Here is a 10,435-nt window from a genome sequence, read left to right on the forward strand (position 1 = left end):
TTTAATCCCAAAAAGCGTACCTAGAGGATTGAAGCTGTACTTACTGTACAAAAATCAAAACATGATCATCAGCAAAGAAACATATAAAAAGATGCTCCCCATCATATGTTATCAGAGAAATGCAAATTAAAACAATGAGATAGCATGATGCATCTATGAGAATGGCCCAAATCTACAACACCGACAACGTCTAATACTGACGAGGATGTAGAGCAACAAGAGCTCTCATTCATTGCGGATGGAAATGTAAACGGCGCAGCCACTTTGGAGGACAGTTTAATAGTTTCTTATAAAACCAAACATACTCCTACCATACGAACAGCAATCATGATCCTTGGTGTTTACCCAAAGGAGCTAAAAGCTCATGTCCATACAAAAAGCCTGCACATGGATGTTTACAGCAGCTTCATTCACAATTCCTGAAACTTGGAGGCAACCAAGATGTTCTTCGGCAGGTGAATGGATAAATCAACTGTGGTACATCCAGCCAATGAGCTATTTATTATTCAAGGGCCAAAAAGAAATGAGCCATCAAGCCATGAAAAGACCTGGAGGAACCTTAAGTGCACATTACTGAGTGAAAGAAGCCAACCTGAGAAAGCTACACACTATATGATTCCAACTATATGACATTCTGGAAAAGTCAAAACTAAAGAGACAGTAAAAGACCAGAGGTTGGGTTACGGGTTGGTGGGGGTGGAGGGGAAATGACTAGATGGAGCACAGAGGATTTTTAGGGCAGTTAAAATCTGTGGGATACTATGAGGTGGGCTACACGTCATTATATGTTTGTTCAAACCCACATTCTATATGTCATATAGTAGTAGACATATGTAATTTAGCAGTAGCTAAAACTATACATATTTACTGTCTAGTAATACTATATATTTACTGCTCCCAGAATGCCACTAAAGGTGCTACTTTAAAAATGTAATATAGTAGTACAAAATTAATGTACAATAAAGGCACAAGACATGGAATGCTTGTGAGCAAAGAGGTTAGTAAACATAAAGGTAAATCTAATCATAGAGTTAATAATAATGGATGATTTTGTAGCATCTAAAACACTACATTATTAGACAACTAAAAAATAATCTCTGTAATAATAGTTCTATTTAAGGCTGTCTTTTTCACATATGATGATGTAATAATATGGAAGGTAATAATGAAATGTTCAGAGTTATAGGTGTTCTGAGTGCTCTCTATACGTTGGAAGATTGGAGTTTTTATATAAGGTGAACTTTACAAGTTGACAAGTCAAAAATTTTCTTGTTTGATTTTACTACCCACATCATTAAATCTTCTAGAGCCTTACTACTCTCGTTTTAAAAATGTGAAAATAATTCTGCACCTTTCACTTTGCTAATATCAAATGAATTATGAATGATACAATGGTTTGAAAGTCTTAATGTACAATAGAACTGAAAAAAGTATAGGGAGTTCAATGGGTATAAAGTTTCAATTAAGCAAGATGAATGACTTCTAGAAACCTGCTGTGTAACATCATGCCTATAATTAACGATACTGTATTGGGTACTTAAAAAGTTTGTTAAGAGAGTAGATAGATCTCATCTTAAATGTTCTTAGTATAAAAATCAAAATAAAACAAAAGGGCATGAGGAAACTTTCAGAGATGACAGCTGTGTCTATTATCTTGATTGTGGTGATGGTTTCATGGGTACATGCATATGTCCAGATTTATCAAATTATAACATTAAATATGTGCAGTTTTTGTATCAATATAACTGTCACAAAGAACAAGATTTATATAACCACATGAGATGGGTTTTTTATGCAACTACTTGGCTAGGCTGTAAAGCATTTTCCAGAATTCCCTTTCCTGTATGCCTCTCATTAGGATGGGCCGCAAGATAATTTTTTTAATTGAAGGGTAGTTGATTTAAAATATTATATTAGTTTCAGGTGTACAGCATAGTGATTCAGTATTTTTATAGATTATACTTCATTAAAACTTTTTATGAGGGCTTCCCTGGTGGCGCAGTGGTTGAGAGTCCGCCTGCCGATGTAGGGGACACAGGTTCGTGCCCCGATCCGGGAAGATCCCACATGCCGCGGAGCGGCTGGGCCCGTGAGCCATGGCCGCTGAGCCTGCACGTCCGGAGCCTGTGCTCCGCAACGGGAGAGGCCACAACAGTGAGAGGCCCGCGTACCACAAAAAAAAAAAATTTTTATGAGATAATGGCTATAACTCCCTGTGCTATACAATATATCATTGTTGCTTATCTATTTTATACATAGTAGTTTGTACTTCTTAATCCCCTACCCCTAACATGCTCCTCCCCCCATCCCTCTCCCAACTGGTAACCACTAGTTTGTTTTCTATATCTGTGAGTCTATTTCTGTTTTGCATATATATTCACTGATTTTTTTTAAGATTCTACATATAAGTGATATAATGCAGTATTTGTCTTTGTGTGACTTACTTCACTAAGCATAATAATCTCTAGGTCCATCCATCCATGTTGCTGCAAATGGCAGAATATCATTCTTTTTAATGACTGAGTAATATTCCATTATATATATAAAATATTTTCTTTCTCCATTCATCTGTTGATGGACACTTAAGTTGCTTTCACATTACAGCTATTGTAAATAGTGCTGTTATGAATAATGAGGTGCATGTATCTTTTTGAATTAGTGTTTTTGTTTTTTCTGGATATATACCTAGGAGTGGAATTGCTGGATCATATGGTGGTTCTATTTTTAGTTTTTTGAGGAACCTCCATACTGTTTTCTGTAGTGGATGCATCAAGTTACATCCCCACCAACTGTGTACAACTGTTTTTGCTACATCCTCACCAATATTTGTTATCTGTAGACTGTTGATGACAGCCATTCTGACAGGTGTGAGATGATATCTCATTGTGTTTTTGATTTGCATTTCTCTAATAATTAACAATGTTGAGCATCTTTTCATGTGCTTGTTTGCCATCTATATGTCTTCTTTGGAAAAATGTCTGTTCAGGTCTTCTGCCCATTTTTTGATTGGGTTGTTTGTTTTTTTGATATTGAGTTGTATGAGCTGCTTATATATTTTGGCTATGAACCCCCTGTCAGTCACATAATTTGCAAATATTTTCTCCCCACAAGAGAATTTTTTGAGTGAGATGTGGTGAGCAGGAATAAGTAGTAGACATTTGTAACCCATGCTGTGTTACTGTTCTGCTGACTCTCATGTTGGCTTGGGGTGCTGCTGGGCCTGCTGATGCTGCCCTATTCCCTGGTACTCCTGCTTCTATGAGTCTCAGGCCACGTCCTCAATGAAGGGTCCTGGCTTCTGCATGACATCCATACCACAAGGTCAATGCAACAGAAGCTAACACAGGTTTCAACCCATCCTTACGTGCTCCAGCTTGCTCTTGATCTCTACCACCTTACTTACATTCATCTTTCCTTCCGAACTGCCTACCCTGTGAACTTCAAGCTCCAGCATCAGATGTGAAGATGACAGACAGCCTTAGCGAGACTGCTTAACTGCTTAACCAGCTCTAAGAAATCCTTGTAACCAATTCATATGTGTGTGTATGTGTCTTTGTATATATATATATATATATATATATATATATATATATACATATATGCATATATATCTTCTAGTGTGTTTGCTTCTCTGATTAAATACTACTGATATAGAATGATACAGAGTTTGGTACTGAGAATGGTTCCAGAGGAGCAGCATCTTAAGGTCTATGAATTGGTCTGGGTTTTCTGGAATTTGTTCTCTGATCTAATTAGATGTAAAGGCATAAATGACATGATTTCCAGTGGTAATGGGGCATTAGTAATCCATGGCATGCAGTGGCAAAACCATTTAGATTTTTGTATTCAAGTGCCTATAAAAAGCAAGGCTCCGGCTTCCCTGGTGGCGCAGTGGTTGAGAGTCCGCCTGCCAATGCAGGGGACACGGGTTCGAGCCCCGGTCTGGGAAGATCCCACATGCCACGGAGCGGCTGGGCCCATGAGCCATGGCCGCTGAGCCTGTGCATCCAGAGCCTGTGCTTTGCAACGGGAGAGGCCACAACAGTGAGAGGCCTGCGTACCGCAAAAAAAAAAAGAAATAATATATAGCAGCTCACAGGATCTCCACATGTTATCTGACCATGGAGCGAGGGCTATGACAGGGAGAGTTAAATGGAAGCCATTCAAACTGGCTCTGCCTTTGTCTTCTGGTTTTGTTTTTACTTTTTTTTTTTTTTTACATTTTACTGAAGTATAGTTGATCTACAATGTGTGTTAATTTCTGCTGTACAACAAAATGAACAGTTATATATTCTTTTCCATTATGGTTTATCACAGGATAGTGAATATAGCTCTCTGGGCTATACAATAGGACCTTGTTGTTTATCCATTCTATATATAATAGTTTGCATCTGCTAATCCCAAACTCCCACTCATTCCCTCTCCCCCTCCCCCTTCCAAAGGCTCTGTCTTTGAAAATAGTAAACCAAAGGCAATACCACATTCCTGGAGGAACTGCAGAACTTACTGCTATCATCAAGGACTTAAAAAAATGCAGGGGTGGTGGTTCCATTCCAGTCGCCTGTTGTGCCTGTATAGAAAACAGATGAGTATTGAAGAATGAAAGTAGATTATTGAAAATTTAATCAGGTGGTGACTCCAACTGCAGCTGCTCTTCCAGATGTGATTTCTTTGCTGGAGCACAGAACACATCCCCTTGTATCTGGTAGGTAGCTATTGATCGGGTAAATACTCCGTACCAGGCAAGCTATGGTGTGCTGCCCAAATCCAGCCTGTAGCCTGTTTTTGAAGAGGCCTTGAGCTAAAAAATATTTTTACATTTTTTAAGAGTTTAAAAAAAGTAAAGAGGGGCTTCCCTGGTGGCGCAGTGGTTGAGAGTCCGCCTGCCGATGCAGGGGACACGGGTTCGTGCCCCGGTCCGGGAAGATCCCACATGCCGCGGAGCGGTTGGGCCCGTGAGCCATGGCCACTGGGCCTGCGCGTCCGGAGCCTGTGCTCCGCAAGGGGACAGGCCACAGCGGTGAGAGGCCCGCGTACCGCAAAAAAAAAAAAAAAAAAAAGTAAAGAATATGTGACAGAGTCTATATGTGGTCCTCAAAGCCTAAATTATTATCTGGCCGTCTACAGAAAAAAAAAAGGTTTGCTGACCCACTGTGGGGCTTTAAAGAAAATATTTTTATGTTTCTGTGTTTTGAGGACTTTCAGAGCAAATTTTACTCAAACTTGGGATCTGAGCTGAAAGCAAGTGTTGGAAAGTAATTTATGAGTGTTCAAAAAAAAAAAAATCTCGATGTATTGCCAAGATTATCACAAGGAAACAAGAATTTACTATAATGCCTACTCTATTTTTTTCCCCAACATTCATTTTGAAAAATTTTAAACCTACATAAAAGTTGTCAGAGTAGTACAACTGGTGATTCTAGGTGAAGGGTACATAATACCCATATGTCCTTTACTTAGAATTATCAATTGTGAACAATGAGCCACATTTGCTTTACTTATTTTTCTTTCTAATATACACAAAAAGAAGTCTTTATAATGTGTTTTTTAAAAAACACTAGAACACCCAAAACTAATGAAAAGCAGAGTTATTGGGGCAAAGCCATGTACCATCTCTTCTCTAATGGGCATCACTGCATGGGCACTGGAAATTTTAGTTCCTCGTGTTTTCTTATTATTCTACAGTCTGAAGTCAAATAATCCAATTTCCTAGTGAAGAAACTATTCTTGAGCACAGGAGTCCCATTATCTAGAACTGCACTGCACTATAGGATGGTCCAGCAGAAATGCCCTCCTGCAGAGCTGTGCTTTGGCTGTTTCTGGCTTTGGTCTTAACATTACTAAGTGGACATCTCGGCATACAATTTATATTTGGGAACAGTTACTGGTCACATAAAATCTTGTTTTACATTAAATTGTGTAGAAGCAGGAAGCACAACTGTGCGTACACTTTTGCATTTTAACTTTCATTTTCCACACAAATGACTCATGAGGATGAAGTGAAAGTTTGAAAGCTTGAGGGTCATATCTCCTTAGACCTCCCCTGTCTCACACGCCCCCTTACAGAAGGGGTTGATTTCAGTCCCCTGAGCCATCGCTCATCTTGAGGGGAAATGAGAAGTAAATCATCCCAGCTGCACATAACCTGCTTTCTTGTGTTCAAGAATAAAAATCATTTTCCTGAAGCTGCTACTGTTAGGCCAGTGACTTGACTCGCAGTCGGCCAAGGCCGAGGGGTCACAATGGGGCTATTGAAGCATGTCATGCTCTTGCACCATCTTTGACTTCTGAAGGCTCACAAGGAAATCACAAAAAATACAACTTCTCTCAAAGGCACTGACACTCTGACCCCTCCTACTAATCAGTTAAGCCATTGGTTCACCACGTGGAGTACACGTCGAAATCAACCGGGGAAGGTTTTTTTCTTTGTTCTGGCTTCAAGCAGAATTTCATCCAAGACCAACCAAATCGATTTTCTAGGATTTATGTATATTTCATCTGAGGCAATTGATGCTCTTGTAACTCTGATAAACTCTGCTGGTTAAGAATCCCTGATAAGCCCTACTGGTTAAGAATCCTTGACTTAAAATATAGTAATTATTACAAAGTCTAACAATTTTAGATGGACATTTGCAAAAGAGATATTTATTTTTCCATTATATTTGAGGGGCGGAGAATGTCTGATTACCTAAAAGTTTCCATGTTCTTGCCTCTAATCTATTCTTATTTTCAGTGACCGTATAGATTTTAAGATTTTAGATCCTAAGCTAAATAATATAAAAATCTTCCATATTAATACATATTTTACATGTTTTATAAATACAAAAATATTTCCAAAGCTTATGATTCTTTTATGTTAATTATCTTTTTTTATTGCTTAAGTCATTAAGCATTTAGATAATTTTGGAACATGTATTTAATATCTTCAGCTAAAAATGTGTGCTTTTGATTTTTTAAAAAATCAGAAACCTTCAACTCTAACACCCTAGTGATAAATACAGCATTATATAAATAATACACTATATAAATACACTATATAAATAGTGTATATAAATACACTATATTCAGTTACTCGTTCATTCATTCTACAAGTACTTACTGAATGCATACTTCATGCCAAGCATGTTTTAGCAACTGGGAGTATAGCCTTGAAAAAAAAATAAAGTCTGACCATTCAGAGCTTACATTTATTGTGTACTTGAGAGGGGAAGCAGGCAACAAACCATGGATAATATTATAAAGAAGAGCTTATACAAAACAAAGCTGCAGAATAAAGGGGTTAGGGAAAGTGGGAGGGCAGGAGGTGTAATCCATACAGACTGGTTAATAAAGGTGTTAATGGGTAGGTGACCTAAAATAAGGAGAGAGTGAGCTATGAGGACATCCAGGAGAACGTTATTCCAGGCAAAGGGAACAGCAAGGACAAAGAAGCATGCTTGGTGGGTTTGGGGAACAGCAAGCGGCAGAAGGCTGTAATGGAATGAACAAGAGGAGGGGCGAGGTAGGGAGGAGAGAAAAGTGGTAATGAGTGGGGATTGAGAAAAAGCATTATAGGCTGTATCCGTTTGCTAGGGCTGCCATAACAGAGAACCACAAACTGGGTGACTTAAATAACAGAATTTTATTGCCTCACTGCTCTGGAGGCCAGAAGTCAAAGATCAACATGTTGTCAGGATTAGTTCTTGAGGCTGCGAGAGAGAATCCATGTCTCTTTCCCAGCTTCTGGTGGTTTGTTGGCAATCTTTGGCGTTTCTTGGCTTGTAAAAGCATCACTCCAATCTGTGCCTTCATCTTTGTATGGCATTCTCCCTGCATGTGTGTCTGTCTCCAAGTTTCCCTTTTTGTGAGGACACCGGTCATACTGAATTAGGATTCACCCTACTTCAGTATGACTTTATGGTAAATAATTATATCTGTAACACACCTATTTCCAAATAAGGTCACATTCTGAGACACTAGGGGTTAGAACTTCAATGTATGAATTTTGGGGGACATATTTCAACCAATAACATAACCAAAAACATGGGTAGTATGCTGAGTAAGATAAGAAGCCACTGGAATGTTCTGAGCAGACAAATGCCACAATCCTCCTTGTATTTTAAGAGGATCCCTTTAGCTGCTCTTCTGATGGTGGACTGCAGTCAGGCAAGGGTGGAACAGCAAAGCCTGGTAACGGCTACAGCAGCCTGAATAGAGATGGGAACCTGGAAAATGGTGTGAAGCCTGACTTCTTTAAAGATACAGCTAAGGCTTCCCTGGTGGCACAGTGGTTAAGAATCCGCCTGCCAATGCAGGGGATACAGGTTCGAGCCCTGGTCCAGGAAAATCCCACATGCTGCGGAGCAGCTAAGCCCGTGTGCCACAACTACTGAGCCTGCACTCTAGAGCCTGTGAGCCAACTACTGAGTCCACGTGCCTAGAGCCCGTGCTTCCCAAGAGAAGCCACTGCAATGAGAAGCCCGCGCACGGCAACAAAAAGTAGCCCTCACTCGCTGCAGCTAGAGAAAGCCCGCGCGCAGCAATGAAGACCCAACGCAGCCAAAAATAAATAAAATAAATAAATTTAAAAAAATAAAGATACAGCTAACAATTTCTCACAGATTAGATATCAGGTGTTGAAGGAAAGAAGCTATGGATAGATCCAGGGTTTCTGACCTGAGTAACTAGAAAAACGAAGTTACCATTTACTGAGATGAGAAAGACTGAGTAAAAGCAGGCATTTGGTGGAAAATCAAAGTGTTTAGGACATGGTGTTTAACTGCCTATTAAACACCCAAGTAGAGATGTCAAGTCAGATATACAAGCTGGAGATACAGATTGGTGAGTTTTTTAAAATCAAGAGACTGAATGAGGAATGATGTTGAGTACCTGCTAGTAGTCTCATTGACCACTTGGAAATTCTCTTTTGTGAAGTTCCTATTCCCATCCTTTGTTCATTGTTTATATTGGGTTGTCTTTTCCTTATTGATTTGCAAATGTTCTTTGTATATTCTGGATACAAGTCCTTTGGTAGATGTAAAAATTGTGAACATCTTTCTTTTCACTGTCTAATGGTGTCTTTTGATAAACAGAAATTCTTAATTCTAATGAGATTCAATTTATACTTTTTTTCATGTTAGTTGTCTTGTGTTCTCTTTAAGCAACTGTTCTACACCAAAGGTCAGGAAGATTTTCTCTAAGAAAATTTTTCATATTTAGGTCTATGATCCATTTTGAATTAATTTGTGTGTCTGGTGTTAGGTGGGATCAATCAGTGGTCACTCTTTTCCCCCATGGGATTTAGCATCATTGACTGAAATCCTTTTCCCCACAGAAATTTAGATAAGAAAACAACGTACAGCACTTACTACTTCCTAGAAATACCGTGTTTTTCCAGATAGAGAGTTAGGAGTTCATCATTTGGCAGTAGAGTGAGCTATGTGGTTAGGAGACTCTTAAACTGTCGTTCCCTGTGGCCATATGTGAGGGATTCTTAAATTAATCCTGGAGCAAGGAGTTTGGGTTTTGCAAGTAAAAAAGGAAAATGGTTATCTCAGTCACATACTGTTGGCTTCAGGGAGAAGGCTCTCTGCAGAGCTGTATGCTCCCTTCCTGTTTTCCCATGCGGTCTCTTTCCTATAAGGATCTTCCCGAGGATCACAGGCCGTGGCCAGCACACCCTAACGTCTTGACATTTTTCTACCGAGTCCCATACAACTTCAGCCTCTTTATGCACATACATGATAACACCACCGAGTTTAAGGTTCCCAACTTCACTCCTGAGAAGGGAATGGGGGGGGACAAGCCACTGCCCCCCATCAGAGATAATGAGCAAGGGAGTTTAAGTGACTTGTTCAGATTTAAACAATTATTGGGTGATTCTACTCAGATATCAACTGCAGTTTATCTCCAAAGGCTCTTTAAACTATACTTCATACTATAAATTTAAAAAGATTAATCATCAACTTTCCTCCATAATATCTGAGTACCTCATAATTTAATAAATAACTGGATCTTTCTGGAAAAAAAATGTTCCCGGTGTATCTTCCTAGAGGTCCTTAGGCACCTGTGGAAATTACCGTTATGCTTCACAGTTAATATTTGAATCACTCTATGTATTTACAAGGACCATAGAGAAAAACTCATTATTTTGAAGGCCAGCAATTCACAATTTGAGATCATGCTGTCAACTGAGAGGGATGGATTGTAGTAAGGGTAATAATTTGGGCATAAGAGGTTTATATGATAATCCTGAAAACTAAACTACCTAGTTTTTATTAAAAATGTGAAATTAACTTATGTCCAAAAATAGGGTGAATTTTCTAAATTCTTTTACTCCTTTCAAAATCACCTGTTGTACAAAAAGGGAGTAATCTTTTACTTTACAAAACTCTTTATTAAGTCCTTCTATCAATTATTTGGTTTAGAACAATAAAGTATTGTTTGGAAAAGTCAT

This window comes from Mesoplodon bidens, assembly GCF_964165515.1.
Source record: "Mesoplodon bidens genome assembly, chromosome: 13".
Taxonomy (NCBI): Eukaryota; Metazoa; Chordata; class Mammalia; order Artiodactyla; family Ziphiidae; genus Mesoplodon; species Mesoplodon bidens.